The 22,465-nt window shown below is 40.1% G+C and overlaps 1 protein-coding gene across 1 annotated transcript in view; it reads left to right on the top strand.

The window, feature by feature from the left end:
* Window positions 1-5,024: 5,024 nt before the first annotated feature.
* Window positions 5,025-22,465, top strand: part of LOC149080733 (uncharacterized) — a 63,033-nt gene continuing 45,592 nt past the window's right edge. The window contains exon 1 of the mRNA XM_089237417.1: window positions 5,025-5,255. The gene's annotated coding sequence lies outside the window, so the exon portion shown is untranslated. The remainder of the gene's footprint in view (window positions 5,256-22,465) is intronic.

Genomic DNA, 22,465 nt, shown 5'->3' on the forward strand with positions numbered 1-22,465 from the left:
CGAAACACCCAGGCTCTGTCGCAAAAAGCAACGTATGCTCTTCACCCCCCCCCCCCCCCGGAGGAGAGTGGTCCAGGGCAAAACCAAAATTTATTGATACGTCAAAGATTACATATAGTGCAAGGAAATTAAAAATTATGCAAAACGAAGAACCAAATTAATCAAGTTAAAGTCAAAGTGCAACGCGGACACGGATAATAAATAATCATAGAAAGTTGTATAAAACCTTAGCCTAAAAGTCTATATCGCAAAAGGCGCGATCAGAAATTTGATTGATCAAGGATTGCATGACAGAAGGGCAGAGCACCCCATTGCGCTCGGGCAGTTCAATACACTCAGTCCAATTCGCTTTTGAAAGGCAAATAGGGGTAACTAGGCTGTCCAGATCGCCAAGTGGCCGAAAATTCAGTTTTTGGCAGTAACATATATACTTATATAGTACTTCGGAGGTCTTAACACATATGCCGAATGCCGCTGATTAAAGAACTTCATGATAACCTCGTATTGCAGTTAATATCACTTGTGATTATAGGCAAGGCATGGGTGACAATACACAGTTTAACCATTTAAACCAGTTTTGTGGATCGACACCATCCCGAGGCACCAACGGGTCGGGCGATCAAAAACGCTACAAATGCGTCCCTACAAGCATTTTATAATTAGCGTTAATATATATATTTTGAAATAATTACTGTTTCCGGTAATTCAAGTGCTTTTTGGCACAGAATGGGGAGGGGGGAGGGGAGTTGCTAATTCTTAATTAAAATGGTAAATTTACTTTCTGCTCTTACCGTTGTAGGAGAATTTTTAGCGACAAGTGGCAGTATTTTGCCGAACTCAAGATGCCAATTTCTCATATTTTCTCAATAAAATGAGGGACACCCCAGTCACGATCAATGCCATTTTTTCTAAAATAAATCAATGTCTATTGTCATTTGCTGTGGTTCTTCATTTCTCTGCCCTTCAGCGATTTTAACAGAAATTAGAAACTTCAAAATATCTTTTTTTCGGTGGTAATTATAGATATATTTCTAGTATTTAGGACCTCAATTGCCATGATATCGATGAAATATGGTCATCTCAAGTGTATGTTATGGTCTTATGGGGCGATGGAAGACTCCAGGGGCGGTAGAAGCTTTGGGTTTAGTATATAATCCTATAAGGGGCCGTTAAATTATTAAGTTAGCAAATTTTTAGCCATTTTTGACTCCCCACCCTTGTCAGCAAAACTAACCCCCCCCCCGTCGGCAAAATTTCGTCATCACTGCCCCCTACCTCCTAACGCATATTGGAAGGATCTGAAACGTACGCGGGAGGGGGGGGGGCATAGGAGATCGCGTGCTTCCCCCCCCCCCCAAGAAGGAAAAAAATATTTAAAAAAATTTAAAATTTCGGAAGAAAATACCTTTATATGTTATTATAATCGATTTCTGTTACTTTCAATGCTATGTGAAGGCATAGTGACGGACTCCCGACGCGAGGATCCGGGTTCGAACCCCACAGTGGTGGTCGGCTGAAGTTGGTTTTCTGTGGTTCCCAACTTCAAGGCGCAAATGCGAGCCGATCTCCCCGTTAAAAATTCTCGCCACAGAGAGCAACAGTCCTACAACGATAAATCATTCAATCATAACACTTCACTCATAGTTAGAAAAACTGGTGGCAGATGGCAGCACTACACATAACAAGCATTACAGAGAAACAAAAAAAACTTCACGTCAGGTTTCACTACACGTACACGCACATTCCCGCAGGTACCGATTCGTTGGGGGTGTGTGGGCGGGGTGCATGTGTGGTGTAGCAGTAGTAGGTAGGGCCTCCAAAAAATGGCTCGGGGATCCAGGATGTTCTTAAGTCAGCTACCTCACCTCGTTGGGCAATTTGCCTGTTGTGGCATTGTATTTGTATTTGTATATTTGTATAAGGGCAAGAACTCCAAATTTCTCTTTAAAAAATTCATTGCGACCCACCCTTTAAGCCATATATGGTAAGCCCTTGACCCGCGGACCAAATGTGGCTCTGAAGTTTATCTGATGTGGCTCGCACCTCACAAACTTAATTTTGTAAAAATGAACTAAGCGGCACACTTACAAATTGCTTAAATGACATTTAGAGCACTTAAGTGACCCCCCCACTGCGGCTCTACGTCATTCAAGTTACCCGCGGAACATTACCAGATCACTTGAATGATGCGTGGCGCAGTTCCAGAGCACTTAAGCGGCCCGGAAACATTTCCAGAGCACTCGAAAGAACCGTGAAACATTTAGAGATCATTTAAGTGGCTCTGTAAGGGAATGTTGGTTCAGGTGCCCAATAACTAACGAAAGGTTTTTCCGTTTATGGCGCACCGAATAAGATGCCATTGAGAATATTTCATATCTTCATAATGAGTGGTTGATGCCGTAAGCATCATCCAACCCCCCCCCCCTCCCCCCTTGTCATCAAACGTCAGCAAATCGGAAGCCCCCTCCCCACCCATCGATGCTGCTGTAATACTTGAATGCTCCCTAAGGAGGCTTGAGTTGGGAGGTGATGAGAACAAAAAATTTTGAAGAACTGGGGCGATGGATCAAAAAGTTTCGGAAACTATTTTCTAATACTTTATGTGAAGGTATAAGAATATTACTACACTTTGGTCCATGGATACGAAAGCGAGGGAACCCCTTTGCCAAGGAGGCCACAAATCCTTACAGAATGATATTATCACATACATAATATGAGTTATATAAATTGAATATTTTTTTTCATTTTTAATTAAACAAGAAATAAATAATCAAGTCTGCGGCCCCACACAAAGCCGTAACTAGGATTTTTGCCACCCGGGGCAAGCATTGTTTTGCCCTCCCCCCGCAATTTTAAAATTCGATAATTTTGTAACAGTAATTTTGTAACTACTTGTTCACTCTTTTGATCACACACTATCTACTGTAGGTCACGTTTTGGGTTACTCCAATGCTTAAACTCGCTCTAGGTTACTCTTTTTGATCACTACCATGCTCTCACACTCTCTGACCTGGGCTCTTGCTCTATAGGTCATTCACGTGATTTTCACGCTTGCACACACCCTAGGTCACGCTTTTGTTCTTTGTTTCCATCTAAAACTGCCACCCCCTAAATCTGGCCGCCCGACACGCAGTTACCCCCCCCCCCCTGCCCCCTCTAGTTCCGACCTTGGGCCCACAGGTCAAGAAACACTAGTTTACAGAGTTTAGTGATTTTGCGTGCGTGTACATACACCTAATCGTTTCCACTGCCCGGGGCAGTAACTGTGGGTTTTTCCCCCAGGATGGGTGAAAACGTAATTTTAATAATACATGGCTCTCTCTCTCTCTCACCTGTGGCTTCTTAGAATAGTTTACTAGATATTTCCACTTATAAAAGAACCACTTCAAAGTACTAATTGGCTCACAAATCAATATCTCCAGCACCAGGCCCATAGAGACATAGAGAAATTTCGTTAAGGAGGGACGCGATCAGTGACAGAACAATAGATTCGGCCATATTTTTCGGTCATTTTCTCACATTTCGAGGGGGGGGGGAGGAGGACTTGGGTTGTCTACTTCACCAAACATCAGCTCTAGCCATATCGCTATATTGCAATTTACTGCCCTTAATGAGATTGGTTGGAAATGAAGGCGCTGTCTATAGGTGGTCGCCTCAAGCTCGTTAGGAAAAATATCTTACCTATATATTCTTCCTTAGGTTTGAACGCGGGACCATGACAGCAACCTTGGGAGACGAGCATCTTGCCACCACGCCACTCGGGTGCGACTTGGGGGGTATGGTCCCCCCCTCCTCCCCTCCTCGCTACGGCCTTTTTCAGCACTCCGTAACGCCCCTAGGAGCCTTATTGATTGTTTTCTCATCAAAGCTCACGAACATGGCCGTAATGTGTCTTCTTGGGGCAGACTTTTTCTTGAAAGGGTTACTATTATGCAAAATAAGTGCATATTTGTGCGCCCTGCCCCTGTTGTCCCGGCCTAGTTACGGGTCAGCTCCCGAATACCCAGAGGTGCATTTATTACTTTTGTCGCCGTTCTCCTATGCTGGTCTAGTTTTCTTGACGATTCATTCCTCAGATCTGCTGCCATGGGCCATAGGTAGACCCAAGCCCCTGTAAATACGCCCCCTATCTTCGAGTCATTATTTTTGTCACTCATTAGCTAGCGTGCTCTTTTGGTCATTATCATGCGCACACACTCTTTAGGTCATTCACTGACCTGCAGCGGCGGATCTGTGGTTTGTTTTTACCTAGGGGGAGAGTACGCAAATTTTGCGACCGCTCATTCCTCGGAATTTGAAGCCCTCCTCCTCCGAACTTTCCACCCTGGGCCTCCGTAAATACGTCACAGCAGATACCTTTGAATCTCTTCAAATACTTCTTGAAAGTCCATGATAATATGATTTTATTATACATAGAATCAAATTGTTACCCCCCCCCCATGCCCAGCTCCTGGCTGATTGTGGGGTTACGAACGGGCCCAGTAAGGCCTATGAAGAAGGGGGAAAAAAATAGACTGTCAGTTTTGTAAGATAATTAGTGTGTGTGCATGTATGTGTTTTGTGTGGGAAAGAAAGCAGTCAAATCCAGGTCACGGTCATAGCTATACAGAATTTAGCCTAAATGCAGATAAATCACTAAGAAAATGCCACCACAACTCTTCGATGACACGTCACTTCCGGATGGTGATTTTATTATACATATTTGTAGTCAATAATACCTATAGTATGATGCTGTAATTATCAGTTAGCTTACGATGCGTCTTATTGGACTGAAATTCATTATCAAATAATTGATGGAATATTTTAATTATGTCAAAAAAATGTTAACTCTAGTTATTTTAAACTAAACTATGGAAATAATTTAATTCATTTATTATTTTTTGTCGTTTATTTCATTGATTCATTCCCGAAAATACTTTTAAGTGATAGTTGGAAACAAACCCAGTAGATGGCGCTAAAACGCATCTGGTCCGTAACGAGTAAAAAAAGTATTCTTGAATCAAGTACCGCGCGTAACTTCCTTCATTCATGATTTCGTGTCCATTAAAGACGGATGGTCATCTTTATTAGTGGACATTTAGTTCCATGGTAATTTTTTTGTGTTATTCGGGTGATCATGTGAACATTACAGTGTTTTCTCATTGACACAAAGGAATTAATTAGTGACCGATCAGTTCGATATTGCTCAGTGGATATTTCTTTCGTTTTCATGGACTTTACATACAGATTCTAAACAGATTAGATTCTTCATAAAAGTAAGTTTTCTAATTTTTGATAATTATTTATAAAATTAAATATTTTAGTAAAATTAATTAGTAAAAGAAAGCGATTAGTTTAAAATTACTTGAAAATTGCAGAATAAACTATTGATACGTAATCATTGAATAAATTTAAAAAAAACTTGAAAGTTTTATTAAATATTAATGATTGCAAAGCTCTAAATGCCTTTGTATTTTCATTTCTTCATATCACAATATTTTGATAATTACATGAAAATTTTAATTTCTCTTTTATGGAAGTAAACGGTAATTAGAACAATGAATTAATGATAAATTCATTGTGTATAATAATAATATGAATAAATATTGCTGACAATAATTCTGATAAAGGTGATTATTAGGTAAAAAAAGATACATAATTGAAATTTTTTATACATTAATAATCACATTTCGAAGAATATTATAATAGTAATTGGGGCAGTTTTAAGAGTTCATTGGGGCAGTTTTAAGAGTTCATTGGGGCAGTTTTAAGAGTTCATTATTCCCCGATAGGCAAATTTACATGATTACTCTGGAAAATTAAACCAGATATTATTTTTGTGCGGCTTCCTTTCTATGAGGCTCACGGGCCGTGCCCTGGTAGCCCCATGCGTTAAGACGGTACTGATTGGAATATATATGCGTCTGGATCAATGGTCCCACATCCTGAAAAAAAAGTGGGCCGTTATCCACGATTTTTATACAAACATTTCTTTATGCATAATATTTTCAAACACGCACCCCATAAATACGGTACTTTTACAAACCAAACTGCTTTATCATGCATTTATATCTTTTATAAATAATCGACAATTAATTAATCGAAGGATTAATTAACAATAAATTCAAGATAAAAATAAAGAAATATTAATTACTAAAAATAAAATAATTAAAAAATTCTAAATCCGAATTTTTTATATCAGTTAAAAGTTATTTAAAGAGTATTAATTTAGATATTCTAATCAAACTTTTTTAATACTTCGTTCACAGGCCTTCATAGCTAGTTTGAATGCTGACAGGCGGCCCATAGGGCTGGGAAGCAGCCAAAATTTAGCTCTGGTCTGGTTTAATACTTCTCATTGAATGGATAGGTAGATAATTATACGGGCCTCTTTGCAACAATATTTTGAATCAGAATACAAATGTGACCGTGGGTTTTTGGACTGAAGTACTTTTGTCGGCTCTATTACGAGTCAGATAATAACTTCTTAATTCAGCGTGAATTACATTCGGTTTTCCCGGTTGTTGGACCAGGGGTTCTCAAACTTTTTCACCCGCGGTGCCTCTTTCCCCTAATCAAAGCTTATCCGCGGCTTCTCAGAGCAGTGTTTAACAAAAAGTTTCTTTTCGAAAAACCTTTGTCAGGGCCGCCGCTCCACTGCGCACAGTTTCAGAACTCCGGTGTAGGGCCATGGTCTAAGAAATTCAATTCTTGACGTTTTGACACATCTGTGGCAGTGATATCTTCAGACAAGGGCGTTAGAGCCTGTGGGTGCTCTTCTTGGGTTTCAAGTAGGAGATTTAAATTTCCGAATCAATTGTACTCTGGGTGCTCGGACCAGCTCCACAAACTTTCGTGGGAGCTTCAGCACCCCTGGCGCTACTGTCTTCAGAGGTTTAGGCTCTAAACACACAAAGGTTTCTTCAACAAGCGAGAAAGGTGTCGTATAGGTTCTTAGGGAACATTGGTTGCATTTTTTTCCAAGTTTTGTAAGAGATCTTTTATCAAACTTTTATACAGTATTTACAGATTCTGACGTACGGCTGTCAGAACTCGGAATTAGTTATCAGATAATTCCGGTATCTGATAACCGGTAAGGTTTTTAAGTATATTTATTTATCTCATGATTATCTTTATAATTATGATAATTATTAAAAACATTGGTATGAGAAATATTGGAAGCTAATAAATATCAAAAAGTAATTAGAAAATAATGTATACCACAATAAGACCTCTCTGTGAAGGGTTAGAGATTATTCGGGCCAATTATTTCTTTTTTAGACCCCCTTATCTTTTTGTATTAGCTCACTTTTTATTGGGGGGGGGGGGAGCGTTCCTGTACCGGGCCGTGAGTGTCATTTGGTATTTCTATTTTCCCCATTTATTTACCATCAATCGTGTGCCTGACCGGGCACCCATAAAAATGAATCAACCGGGCCGCAGTCTTCCAAGGGTTGAGGTTGAGAACCACCATATCAGGAGGGAGGGGCACCCGGCAGTTTTTTTTTGAGGAATGGACAGTGGCCGTCCTAGAGAGGTCTCAATGTATGTCCGATCACCATTCGCAAGATCCTGATAATATAGTCGCATTCCGTTATCATTCGATTGATGAACCCGGTGTCTGGGTAGCTCGAGGGCCTGAACCACAACAACCCGATACGCCTCAGTATCATTTTCTCATCCGCTACGAGCACGTGACCTTCCCGTAATAACGCGACGCGTCGCGCATTATAACGACACATATTAGTTCGTATACACGGTATAAAAAAAAATACGTAGAGTTCTTCTCTACGCTTTTTAATGTGTAGCCTGTACGGAACTGTTTTCGTTATAAGCCCAGGGGATTAGTACACCCTACACTCACCCACACAACCCGAGCCTTTAAAAGCCTTCTATTTACACTCCATATTTAATCCGTTTTTTAACACAGATAACAAAAATAAATAAAAGCCTCGAACCAGAAAATAACACCAGATAAGGTCTCAGCACCATTTCCCTCATTTCTTTTTTGCCTTGCATTGTATGTACCGTATCAACAAATAGCGATGGACCCGTTTTTATCGTACGTAATCCTCTTGTTGTTGTCCTGCGCATGATAACTGGAGTTCCTGGATAGGATTGACAATGTAGGGGATCAGGATATTGTATTGTTTGGACTCCTAGAATGTTAGTACGCGTACGGACCCCCCTAGGAGTACCTGATGGGCTGTTCAGGGGTACGCAAATGGCAGAAAAACAAGAGGAGGTGATAATAAAACTCAGAAGCGTTGGTTATGGCCGAATCCTTCTCTTTTTTTCTCCAGCGTGGCTTCGTTAACCGCTTATGGGGACAGAGTGCATAGGCGGAGATAGACTTGGAAGTCTAGGGGGGGGGGCAAGGTCATTATTGCTGGGGGGGGGGCACGATGATTATGATGTCAATTCATATATACACATATACATTAGATCTGCCCACTCCACTTTTGAGGCTGGGAGTTTTCACATCCCTCCGTATCTCCCACCCATGGCAGAGTGGGAGCCATATTCTAGTTTGTGGTGCTTATGGCCGAATCAAAGCTGTAGCTGCATATTTTCAACCAGCTTTCGGCCGAATATATAGGAACAAGCATCCTAAGCATTGATAGGAGTACGCAAGCATTGTACTCATTCCAAGGCTTGTGGACGCCCTCTACGAATTTAAAGGTCTTGATTTTCTTATCCAGTTTTTTTTAGAAAAACGCAAACGTTATAAGCATATTTTTTTTCGGGGGGGGGGGGGCTACGCAAGCATTGGGCGATTTTTTAAGTGTTAACTGTGCGATGACGGTGCTTGAGTTTCTCTGAAAATGGGTAAGGGGATTTCGTACCTCTTTGGAATGCGTAGATGGCATTCACAACCCTCCCAATGCGTACGCAAATGTTCTCAATGCACAAAATTCCCCCAATGCAAAAGTGGCTAGTGTGTTCGAAATGCGGGTGCGTAAATTATCGACGTCGATTTGTAGGACGTAATTTGCACAGTAATTCACGTCAGCTATATATAGTAATGCTATGCTGAAATTATGAGATCTGCGAACTTACCGAAAAGTTATGCACGCAATGTACGCATTTTCAAGGATATGAAAGCCTTTTCCAAATTCTTAGAAATACGCAAGCATCGTATGCATTTTTAGGGATATGTAATTTGGGGAGGAGAGGACATACGAAGACCTTATACCTATTGTAATTGATACGAAAGTCTTTTTTGGAAATTATAGAGTTAGGCTTGCTTTAATTCGTAGAGTGGCCTGATACGGATTTCAAGTGGTACGCACGTCTTCGCAATATTCAAGCCTTTTATACCCTTTGTCGAGGGGTACACATGATTTCTACGTAATCCTGGGAGTATGCAAGATAACTTAACATTTCTGGGTGGGGGGTACTTGATTGTATTCAAGAATCAACGCTATGCTGATATGAGCTCCAGAATTATAAGGCAACGGGGCCGGGGTGCCGTAGGTGATCGGGCACCGGCACCCATTTTTTATAGAACGGGCCCGAGCACCCGTATAACTAATAAAAAATTTCTTACGTAAAGCTCAAGTCGAGCACCCGCATGTCTAAAACTCTTCCTACGCCCCTGGATGGAGGTACTCTACTTCCGAAGATGGACATAGAAGACTAGGGTCTCGCTCTACCAGAGGACCTGGTGCAGAAATGAAGGCTTCTCAGTAGCAAAGCCGCTTGTAAGTGTACTCTTAATGCAGCTTTGCTCAGTAGGCTATATCATAGATATTCAAATCCAGGGGCCCGTCGCTGCCGTAATTGCCACCCCCCATTCCCGTAAGGGCTGCTATTGTATATACGGTGCACAAGTTAAAAAAAGTGAAGTAATCTTTTTAGTTATCTTGACATGATCTAAAAACTTCTTTTTAGAGATTGACTACAAAAGATAGAAACTTTTTTTAGCCATAAAATATAGCCGAAGACATTCCTCAGAGTTCTCTATGGGGACCCCTCCCCCCCCCCCCCCCAATTGTGATTATTTTTAAGAAGCCCCTTTAAGATATGATTGTGAACTTACTGTCTTTTTCAGCTGCATTCATTGCCCTTGAAAAAGCCATATGCCCTTGGTCTGTTTAATCTTTAGGAGTGAAACGTAGATAAAAGAATTAGGCAATACAAAGGTACAAAAGCCTCTAGAAAACGGAGGGAGGGTCATCATGACCATTTCATGTTTTTGTTAAGGGTCATTTCTTTGCACAATGCAGTAAAACCTCTCTTTAGTAGAGATAAACGCAACTCTTTAAAAATGGCTCTTGAGTAGAAGTAAATGTACCTCTATAAAGTGAAGGTGATATCTCTCTTTATAGAGTCACCTTCACTCTTTATAGAGTGAAGTGACTCTTTAGTAGAGCTTTCACTGTATTTTTGAACGGAGACGGGGGTTGCGTGAAAAGTCTTGTCTTGGGTACCCTTTAAAACTTAGCGCCGGAGGACAGTGTTTCTCAACCGCCGGGCCGCGGCCCAGTGCGGGGGCCCTAACTAGTGTTACACAAGGCCGTGAGTGATTGCAGTTTCATTTTTCCTATTAATTTCACGTCAGTTGTGTGTATGACCGGGTCTTTCACTTACACAAAAGCCATTTACCGAGCCGCGGGCTTCCAAAAAGGTAAGAGAACCGCTGCCGTAGAAGACCCGTATTTTATTTGTTTGCAGAATGCTAATCGCAATGAAATGCGTGTGAATGTATTTTAACATGTGTTACGGTCCTTAATATCTTGCGGTCCTAAAAGAAATCTGGGGCTCTTTTTAGCAGTATACGTGATCAGTGTAATTAATTAATACCGACCGTGAATATCTACAGTAGAGTCATCTTAGTGTATGCGTCATGATCTCTACATCGAGCAGCAGGGCCCCTAGGCTGGAATCTTTGGTGGGCCGGGAAAATAAATTAAGAATCTTCTCGGGCCCCTAGCTTGAACCCTGTCATCCCCACCCCCTGAGGGAAGGGGCATGGCATGCGTTTACTAGACATGGCCCTGAGACATCGAGTACATAGGGGACCTCATGAGAATTAGATCGGATCATTGGCGTACGCAAGGGGGGGGGGGATTCTAACCCCCCCGTCAAGATTATCTTGCGTCAAGATTATTGTGTTATTTTGCAGACCCCCCCCTCCCCAAAGGAAAAAAATCTGAAAACACCCCCCCCCCCCGAAAAAATTCGGCGTACGCCTATGGATCGGATACAATCGTTCTATAAAGTAAATACAGTGAAACCTCGGTACAACGATACTCGGTATAACGATAAATCCCCTTGTAATGATATTTTTTCAAGCCTAGTTAGTTTAGAAATGTTTGTACTACAGTGTCAAACTGCCGCCTCTCGATATAACGATAATCGTACTGCAGCGATATTTTTTTCCTTGGTCGCGCGGAGTATCTTTATATTGAGCTCTCACTGTACGTCAATTCGTAGGCAGGTACTACTAGTCAAGTAGAGGGCTCTCAGAAAATATCGCCAAATCACTTTGCCTGAAGGTCCATAATGACTGTAGGACAGCCCTGAGCCCTATCCCGGAAACTCAAGGTATATAAAAATATTAATATAAAAAATTATTAGAAAATTATAATTATTTTATTATTAAGCTTATAACGTTCCCACTCAGAACATTTTCCCGCTTAGTACGACTAAGTTTCGTGATCTCAACACTAATTCTCATAAAGATTTACCGTTTATAAGCGTTTCTCGGTTACAACGTTTTTTCGTGATGTTTTTTTTTGTAAAACGTTATTAGCGGGATCCACTGTATTCTCGTAAATCAATATAGGACCCGGTACAATTTTCGACATGAGGGGCTGATAAAAAATTCTTGCTTAGAAGGGATCCGAACGTATGCGGGAACTAGAACCTGATTCATATAGGACTTCAATTTACGCAACCTTATAAACAATCTTATCTTTACGATTTTTCTCGTAAGAATCCATTCTCATAATTTCACAACCACGGACAATGGAGGAAAAAGAAGCCACCGTAAATCACGTCTCGTTTCTCTTGTGTATTATTATATTATGCGGGGGCCTCGCGACAAAAAAATATGAATATAAAATATGAAGCCCCCCCCCCCTCCTCTTTTTTTACAGCTGATATAACTATTATTCACGCGTGTGATGTGGTTAGGGTTAGCAACAATCCTTTACGCATTTAATCACGCGTCGTAAAAAAAAAAAAGGAAGCAGCATATATGAGCCTTATCATTGGCTATGGTGCTTTTCTGTTGTGAAGGTCATTCGTGTGTAATGTCTTTTTATTACCCACCTAGACTAGATGACGGCTATGAGATGGTCATGCTATTTCTTTGAGAATAATAACCCGTGGAAGAGATGAGTTCCACAAAGGCACGTTTTCAGGATTACAGCGTGTATGGACGTTAAGGTGAAATCCACGAAATCTTGCTGTTCGTGATCCTTGAAGTTGTTGGGGAGGTGCAGCTGCTTGTCTTGATGAAAAACAAGCGTCTGCAATGCGTTATCTTGAACAGTTGGTTTCTAAAATTTTGGTCCCTTGCCGTAGTAACAAAGAAAAGTAACATTTATGCGACTCTCTTTGGCTTAATTGGACTTTTTACCGCTGTTTTTTTGCCAGAGTGCGGCCTTTTTTCAACAACGTCTGTTTATTTAAGGCTTCCTTCACCCTAGTGTTGTTGTTCCGCGGCTTCCCTCGCCATTACCGTGGCTTCCTCACACCAACGGAACTATGATCGCGGTCGTGTAGGCATCACGGCCCGCGATGATAGCTCACACTTTGAAAGCCATTGCTCACCTTCATCGAAGTGACCATTTAAGTTGTAATGTCTCACGATTGGTGTGTCTGGTTTTGGTTGCTTGTTGTTGCCAAAATGGCTGGCTGACCGCTCTCATTACTGATACTTATCACCTTTTCTGAACGTCCTTCACTGGTAATCTTTCCATCGGCAACGGGCCGCATTCCGTTATTTTTTTTTTTTTTTTTTTTAGGCTTAGAATGGCCGCGATTTGATCATCTTTGACCAAGTGAGTTTCCTCACGTAGACGGGTCAGCGGTAGGATTTCTGTATAGCAATGAAAGGCTTGTGTGTGAATGCAGGTTATCGATGGACACCATCACTGGACACTCGCTCTTGTTGCTGGGAGATTCCATCGTCACACCCGGTTGCGCCCTAACAATTGTGGTCACAGACAGACGGAATGCGTACGAGCTCTCCTTTATGAAACAGCCAAAATGGAAATAACCAGAGCCCTTCCGGGGTCGGAATTCCTCGTGGGCAAGGGACCTTTGCCCTCCCTCGGGGCACGGAAAGCCTTATAAATAGAATGAGGTGCTCGTACGTTTTCAAGCCGCACGAGTCATGTGGACAGCGAAGAACCTTAACAGTGGCCTCTAAATGAAGGCCTCCAGAGAAATGATTCCAGACTATGGAAAAAAAAACCAAAACAATTTAGAATGAATGAAGAAAAAAATATTTAGAACTAATGAAAATTCAAATTTAATTAGAATTAATTTCAGAACTAAGAAAGATTCAGATTTAATGGGGAAATAATTTCAGAATTATGAGGAAAAAATACTTTTAGAACGAATTAAGGACAGAATTACTTAAAACTGAATTATTCAAAATACAAAAAAATATTGAAAATTTAGAATTGATGAAGGAAATAATTTTCGAACTAATCAAAATTCAGATATAATTTAAGGAAAATTTAAATTTACTGAGAAAAATAATTTCAGAACTGAGGAAAATTCAGGTGTAATGAGAGAAATAATTTCAGAATTAGTAAATGAAAAAAACAATTTTAGAATTCATCAATGAAAAAATTTCAGATTTGATGAAATTTTTTCAATTATACAAAATTGTTGAAAATGCAGAATTGATGAGGGAAGTAATTTCTGTATTCTTCAGAATTCACGAAAATTCAGAACAAACGAAATACATGCATATAATGTCAGAATTTATGAAATTCGGTGAAATTTTTTCAATTATACAAAATTGTTGAAAATGCAGAATTGATGAGGGAAGTAATTTCTGTATTCTTCAGAATTCACGAAAATTCAGAACAAACGAAATACATGCATATAATGTCAGAATTTATGAAATTCGGTGAGGAAAACCAATTCAGAATCACTAAAAATTCAGAATTATTAAAAATATAAAATTACTGAAATTTTGGAATCGATATCATTCCAAACTTCACAAAAATTGAGAATTAACGAAAGAAACAATTCCAGTATTTTGTGCAGAATTCACGAAAATTCGGAATTAATGTCAGAATTACCGAAAATTCAGATCTAATGAGAGAATTAATAATATGAAATTATGTGCGGGCTATTCTTCTATGTGCGGGCTCCGCATCCGCACATAGAAGTTTTGACAAATTCGGAGCTATTCACACGATGCGGATGCGGAGCGAATTCGTCCGCATCTTTGGCTACTTTTTGAAGCTTGTTTTGCACTGAATTTTTTTTAATTATTTGCCATAAATACCCTTAAAAACACCATATGATGGTCCCTGCTCATTAATATAATGTACCTACATACGTCTATCCCTCCGTTTCCTTCTGAGATTGAGATATAGCAACTTTAACTGCCTTTTGTCCATATTTCACAATTTTATACAATAAAACCTGCCAACAACGGCCACTGACGGGATCAAAACTATAAGCCGTTCTGTTCATTACGAATGTTTAATTGACTACATACTTTAATAACTTTTAAATTTAATTTAAAAATTTTAATTTTTTTTCTTTTTAAATTTTTAAAATTATTTAAAGAATATAAAAATATTTGAAATATTATTTTAAATATTTGTTATGTTTTTAAATTTTTAATCTGTTAATTTTTTTAAACTTTAAAAAAAATACTTTTCATAAACAACGTTATCCACGTACGGTGTTCACTCAGGGCCGGATTAAGACGTTTGAAGACCCTTGCACTTGAATATTTTTGGTGGTTCCCTCGATACCTACAAGTATATTTTACTCAATATTTAGTCTATAAACTTAAAAAAATGAAATTTTATATTTCAGAAGTGACTAATCTAAGGATGGGATTTCACTCTAAAAGGTTTATGAAAGTTATTTTATAAAACTTGAAAAAAGCAACTAATAAATTGCAAATGCAACCGATAAATTTATTAGTTGCTTTTTTAAAGGAATTATTATAAAATTTTTATAGTGTAATCCCGGCCTAAGACAGAATTGTGATGTGAATATTTTTCTAAGCACAGACATTTTGAACGTTCCCACCCCTCCCCTTTTCTTCTACTTGCAAATTCTTTGATATCTCCTGAATTTTTTTTTTCTTTTTTTGGAACATCGAATGTTTTGGATGTTTTTGGATTTGATTTTTCGAACATTGGATGTTTTTGGAATTTTTCTTTCATATTTTTCCGAAAAGACAGAATTTTTTTCAAAATCTTTTGAACATATTTTAAGACATTTTCTCCTAACGACTACTTGTGAGGATCGGAATGAAGATATCTTTAGATCCATATTCTATGGGGCTCTAGACTAAACCACCAAAGAATGTCTATGGGCACTGAATCAGGGGTAAAGGAGAAAAATAATTACAAAAATTGCGAAAAAATAGTTTTTATGCGCGAATTTCAGTGCTCGTGTGAAAGGGTATGCGGACCCGCGTCCGCTCCGTGTGAAAGGGGCCTTACTTGGCATTTCTAGCCACGTAGAGTGGTCTCAGAAAATTCGCTTTGTCCGGGGGCCCGTGATGCCTTCAGAACGTGGCTCCACCCCTAGTCAATAATGTCGAGAAAAACAATCGTAAAATCTAAAAAAAAAAAAAAATTTGCCCTAATATTCGATATTCATTGCTCTCGTGAAAGGTCTTTGTTATATATTCTGTGAAAGATTTCGATCTAGACGATTTAATTCGTCTCGTCTCACGCCACAGGGTGATTCAACCAGACACCCCACCAGAGACCATAGAATGTTCTAGAAACTGTGTGTGTGTGTGTGTTTTTTTCCTTTTGGGGAAAAAAATGGAACGTTTTTTTCGAAAGAAAACCTGCTTTTTGAGAGTACATTGGCATATATTATGGGAATAAAAAAAATGGCCGTGGATTAAGCTGAGAAATTTCGTTAAATTTATCTTTTTGGTTCACGGGTGAATTTTTCTGGTTTAAGGACATCGTCCTTATTATCCATAATTACAAAATAAATTTGCATACAGTCAAACTCGATTATAACGACATCGGAGATTCCGTGGAATTTTTTTTCGTCAGAACCAAGGTGTCGTTACAACCGAGGTTGACGTTTTTCACGAATCTTTTATAAGTATCAAAAATACAATCACACAGTGCAATAAAGCATGTGGTGCACAACCTGGTCTGGGCCCACGAATGGTTTCCCATCCGACCCGCTAAAGTTGTCCCGATTGAAATGTATCAATATACACACAACACGAAAAAAGCTTAGACTGACCATAGCCATAAAAATGCAGGAAATCGGCATCTATAGGTAATTATCGTACAAAAATTGTCTAAAGTTGCCAATTCTAGCCAAAAAAAAAATGATCAAAGGCAAGTAAAGCTGCCAATTATAGCAAAAAAAGAAAAAAAAATTCAAAGGCAAGTAAACTTACCAATCAAAGCCAAAAAAATGTCGAAGTCATGCAAAAAGTTGCCAGTTACAGCCACAAAGAATTGTTTAAGGTTAGTAAAATTGCCAATTACAGCCAAAAATATTGTCAAACGCATTAATTCACAAGTCATGAGAATAATCTCAATTTCTAGATTTCGGAAATTCAAGTAAGCTTTGCTGAAAATGTGGGGGGAAAATGAGACATTCTTAGCCCCATTGGGACGACAAAAAGTACGGGAATGTCCCGTAAAATTCGGGTCATAGGGCCACTCTATATATTCACAAGTTTCTAGCTCCCCGGGCGGCAGATTACCGCATATCTGGTTGTGCACCCTCCCAATAAAGTATGAAGTTTTTAATTTCCCATAACAGTCAGTGTGGCCATACGTTATTGAGAAAAATACGGGAAATTTAGATAATAAGCACAGGCTATCCCCAAATTCTCACCAAATAAATGGTGCCAATTGTCAGTGAATTCGCCAATTATTGTTCATAAAAAGTCATTGGCGAGAAATAAAGCACTACAACAACGCTGCAGTGAATTAAAATGTATTCACACTGAAAAAAAAAGTTGAACATGAGCATAACATGAATGTTAATATTTTCGCTCAGTCATATGCATGACAATTTAATTTATGAATTATTCAAATTATCTTGATTTTACTAAAGATTATAAATTTAAAAAATAAATAAATAAAATACATTTTAACAAGAAAAAATCAGAAATTGAAAAATTACACAAAAATATCGGATTGATATGTCCCTTTCACGGGTCACATCAATGAATCATTGGAAATGAGGGCGTCATCTATCGGTAGTCGCTTCAAGTTCGTTAGAGAAAATATCTACACATATTCTCAATTGGGTTTGAACCTGGGACCGTGGCAGCAACCTTTTCACAATGATAGATAATCATCTTACAACCGCGCAAGCTGGGCATCTTGACATAGGTGCTGGAACCAGGGGCTGTTTCCCCCCTTGATAAATTCTGTTCCCTCCAATAGTTAATGAATATACAACGCAACCTTCCCTCCTGCTTACGTGCTGCGGTCCCGTATATACAGGACGTCTGGTAACATCAACCCCCTTCAAAGCTTTCTTCATGGCGGCACCTCTGGCACTGCGAATTTCTTGAGGAAACGCTGTAAAAATGGAAGAGCGCGTTTTCATCAGCGTTATAAGCAAGGTTCATCAACATTATTTCCTCTTGAAATCAGTAAGGACTAAAAATTTATTTACGTTATAGCCGAGTTCGACTGTATTTGCAAAATTGTTTTTTCAATCGAAATTTCTAATATCAAACGTCGTCGTAGTCACCGACTTATATTTTGAACATCAAATCGTAATCTAGCCATTATCTAGCTTTACGACGTTATAAAAACTGTTAAATATGGTGTCACGGCACCATAATGCTGTTCCAATATATCATCCGGGTATCTCTCGCTCAAAGCGTTTATTGCTCATCAATCCTCTCTGTGATAAGAGGAACCCAAAAACACATTTAGATTACCTACTTGGCGACGTTTCCGGTTGTTGCAATGCGTTTCAACTCTTTCGATAAGGCTGTGTTTTTCAAATTTTTGGCTCCCGTGGGCTTTTTTTGAATTGGAAACGGGCTCGGATGCACGAGGATTAACTTACTTTGAAGTAAAAGCCATAGTGTGATTGAAAGTGCTCTAACTTTTGTCTTCAGTGAATCTGTTTGCTTTAATGCAGTGGTTCTCAACCTGGGGGCCCCCTTGCGGTCCTGGGATATTCTAGGGGGAGGGGACCACGGGAGAAAATCAGAAGAAAGGTGATCCACGACAGGTGGTGAAGGGAGTCATAGTGAGCTGTGAAGAGAAAAAAAAGCTTTATAAGTGAAGCATGGTTGAAAAATATTACTACTTTCAGAATTCATCAGATCCGTCCATAAACTAACGAGCCATCACACGGTTAGTTTATAAACAGGGGCATCTTAACCCTTGGGTCTATGTGGGCATGACCCGGGTCTTCATATCTTTAATGGAGGGGGAGGGGCTGACTGCAACTACAGTCGAATCCCGTTATAACGAACTCCAAGAGACCGGAGAAATCAGTTCGTTATAACAAAATTTCGTTATAAAGGAATTTCAGGTTTTTGCATTGTTCCCATGTAAACTTATCTGAGGGATTAGAAAAGTGTTCGTTGAAACGAGATTTTCGCTATAACGGTATTCGTTAAAACGGGATTCGACTGTATATGGGACTAGCCAGGATTCCAGAGATTGATCTGATTTATTAAAATTTCATTCATAATAAAAAAATAGGAAGTATCTCCCTCTTGGATGAGGGTAGAGGGGGCCCTGGATAGGACAGGGGGGCCACGAGAAAAGAATGCGATCCGCAGGAGGGCCGTGAGCTGAAAAAGGTCAAGAAACACTGCTCTTGTGGACATGCATCCGCGGCTTTTCGGAATAGTCAAACAAAGAACCGCTTCATGGCATTGGATAGGAACACACATTAATAAGGGCATGGCTCTCCGCGGAGCCCCTGAAAAAAAAAGGACGACGAAGTCCACTTTGAGAACCAATGCCGCAGAGGGACGTTGCGTCCCGTATTTTTTTTAACGGGACAGAAACATTTTTTTCTTACCGTATTCTCCCGCATTAGCTGGCATGACGGGAAACAGCGGGAAGACAAGCATGCCGAGAAATAAATACGAGTCACAAATTCTGGGAAATTCTTAAGTATTCTAAAAATCTATTGAATTGACTGAATGCATATTGTGATCTGATCCTTGTTAAACTTTGTTGTTCCCGATATGCCGGGAACGGAGCAGCATTCAAACCCCCCCGCCCCCTCCCCAGGAATAAAAAAACTGGTGTCCCTCGAGTTTCACGGCATGCCGGCTAATGTTATCATGAGTTAGTTTTAATTTATCTTTAACCTATTCCTCAATTCATTTATTTAAGACTTCGTACTAGGCGCCGTGAAGAGAAGGGGAAATTTTCCCTACCAAAATGAAAGAGGTGGTACAACCCAGAGTCCGACATTTATCATTATCAACTATAGATCTCAATAAACACTAGACACAAAGAGTCAAGTCCACACTGAGGAAATTTAAATCCAGACATTTTAATAACAGGAAAAACATTATTCAGAGAATTTAATGGGAGATCCCCGTGATAAAATTAATATCAATTATGGGGGGTAGAACACCCTATCGCCTTTGTCGACATGAAAAATTTGGGGCGTGAGCGGTTAAATATGTTAAGGGGAAAAGGCCTCGATTTGAAATCAAGTATATCGCGAGAGAGACCTTAAGATAACAGGGGAGGTGTTTTCGGGTAAAGATAGAAAAGGGATCTGTAAATGGGCCCCAGGAGGATAGATCATAGGATCTACTTACGTTTATGACAATGTCAGTCTCTGGAATCCGGGAGAAGGCACTACACTGACGGACGGTTCTCCGGACGAACTGATGTTGGCTAGAGGTGGCCCTGTCGGACCAGTTTCTCAGGTGAGCACCTTTTCGGCTTCTGAAGTGGCACTGAAGGATTCTGCAGGACGGATGATTGCGATACTTTCACTAGGATAGTTGACATTGGAGGATGAATCGATGTTGACGAGGGGAGGCTCTGTCGGACCAGCTTCTCAGGTGGGCATCTCCTCGGAGCGGAGGAGGGGATGCGGCGCCAGCGCCACGCAGTAAGTCGAGAGTTCGCCTTCTCTCTCTTCCAGCGAAAACTCCGGGAAAAAAGCCCCGAGAGCCCTTTCCGTGGGGTATATGTATATAAAAAACATAATAATAATAATAATAATAATCTCTAACAATAATTAATAATTATGTGTAGTGTTTTTCTTGTGGCATTTTGTGTGCGAGAGTGTAGGTGTACAACTGGTATTACAAAATCACATAACTTTCAAAATACTACTAATAATAATTGCCACCTTACGGCATTTATCCCATTCTCCATAACACTAATGCGGGGGGGGGGGTACGGTATATATTTTTTGCTCTTTAGTCTTGGGGGGCATAGCAACTGCCTAAAAAAATAATTTTTTCAGCGGTCTTTCCTTATTACTCTAACGATCATTTACCCGTGGTCTCTTGACCCTAAACTCCATTTACCCGCGAACCATTGGCCATTACAATTCATTTGACCGTGTCCCTCTGTCCCTACACTACATTTACCACGGTCCCTTCTACCTGAACTTAATTCATCGGGTCTCCCCCTGCTTATACTGGAGCAGGACCCGCGAGGTCTCCCCCCACATACTGGAGCAGGGCTCCTAGGCTGGGATTTTTTGCGCCCCCCCCCAGACGACTTTCACGGGCCCCTTTATGGTGAATTTATAGCGTGTGAAAAACAAACAAAAAAAAATGATGAGAATCGTCTCGGGCCCCAGGGTTGAAGCCCTGTGAGCCCGACTTTTAAGTGGTCGATGGTTCGCGTTGAGCCATCGATATTGGTAATTAATACTCCAATGGTAAACCCACGAGTGTTTCTCAATACTTTTTTTTTGCTCATGGCACCCGCTTGAATAATATTTCCTTCGAATTGATTCCCGCCCTCTTCAGGAACCGGTCTAAGTATTTTGCGGTCCTCAAGTGTCCGTGGGCACACGCCAGGTGAACATTGGCACCCGAGAATGACTGTAGAAACTACTATTTCGTGGAAACGAAAAAGACGTTCAGCAAATAAATTAAGCAATAGTGCAGCTGCCCAGGGAAAAAAATTGCAAAGGTGCCCACACAGGACCACTATTCTACAATATCTGCATGCGAGGAACCATAATGGAAGGGCTGTCGAGGCTAGCCGAATAGCCACCCGGCTGCATATAGATACTCCTTCAGACGGAGCAAACCTTCTAAAGCAGCAATGAAGTGCATTTTGCCTCACCCGTGTAATTTTGAATTATGTAATGGTTAAAAGAAATCGTCCCGTTTGGTACAGCGCCCGGGACACAGATCCACCTGCAACTCCACCCTCTTGGCAAGTCTGTCGAAAGCCTGGTCCTGAGGGTTCCCTGTCTTTGGTTTCAAGCTATCACGTACTGTGTTGATAAATGGGATCAAAGTATTTTTATCCCATTTTGTGGTCCCTAAAATTTAGCGACGCGAGATACTTATAGATAACCCGAGTGACACTGGCAGCACATTTGCAGGTAACTCAAGTGGCCCGCGGCACATTTTAAAACGAATAAAACCGCCCGCACTTCCCAGAAGGTTGTGCACCCTTGCCTTTTTATACAGGGCGCCCTTTTATACATAAGCGCCCCTGTACAGCGCGTTTATACAGGGCGCGAGTAATTTGCGGGGTATCTATGACCCGCAAATTACTCGAAGTTCTCACTGAAATTCCTATATTTATACTTCTTTCAAGAATTTTGAAGAATTATTCGCATTACTTTTTCACAATAGTTTTTCATTGAGTCTTGAATAATGAATTTCCTTCATTAATTTCGAATTCTGGTCAATATTAAATTTTCATTATTAATATTTTTTGATGTGTTCATATTTTTCTATAGGTACTTTTCAGTATATCTGTGTATTCTGCAATTATTTTATACATTTTTAGGGGTTGCTGACTCCTCCCGAAAAATACTATGTTTATATTGACAAGAGGGACCCAAAAATGTTCAGTCCCGGCCACCATAACCACTTATACATCCCTGGAAACCAGTGTCTGAGCATGATTTTATAACTAGATTACAAATGTTGCAAGGGGTTGCATAGTTATTTCAAAAAAAAATGAAACTCTTTTACTTGGTCGTCCTGTCCTTAAACACCTAATTAGAGAAAACTGTAGCCCTGTCTCTCCTAAGGCCAACAAAGAAACTTCCACGTTTTCAGGTACAATATCCGCTGAGATATTTGAATTCGAAATCGTGAAGAAGTTCATATTTTCCTAAAGGTAAAGAACAGCGGATA

Source organism: Pholcus phalangioides, unplaced genomic scaffold (genome assembly GCF_987345545.1).
Source record: "Pholcus phalangioides strain wild (caught in Gottingen) unplaced genomic scaffold, Ppha-v1.0 ptg000010l_1, whole genome shotgun sequence".
Lineage (NCBI taxonomy): Eukaryota > Metazoa > Arthropoda > Arachnida > Araneae > Pholcidae > Pholcus > Pholcus phalangioides.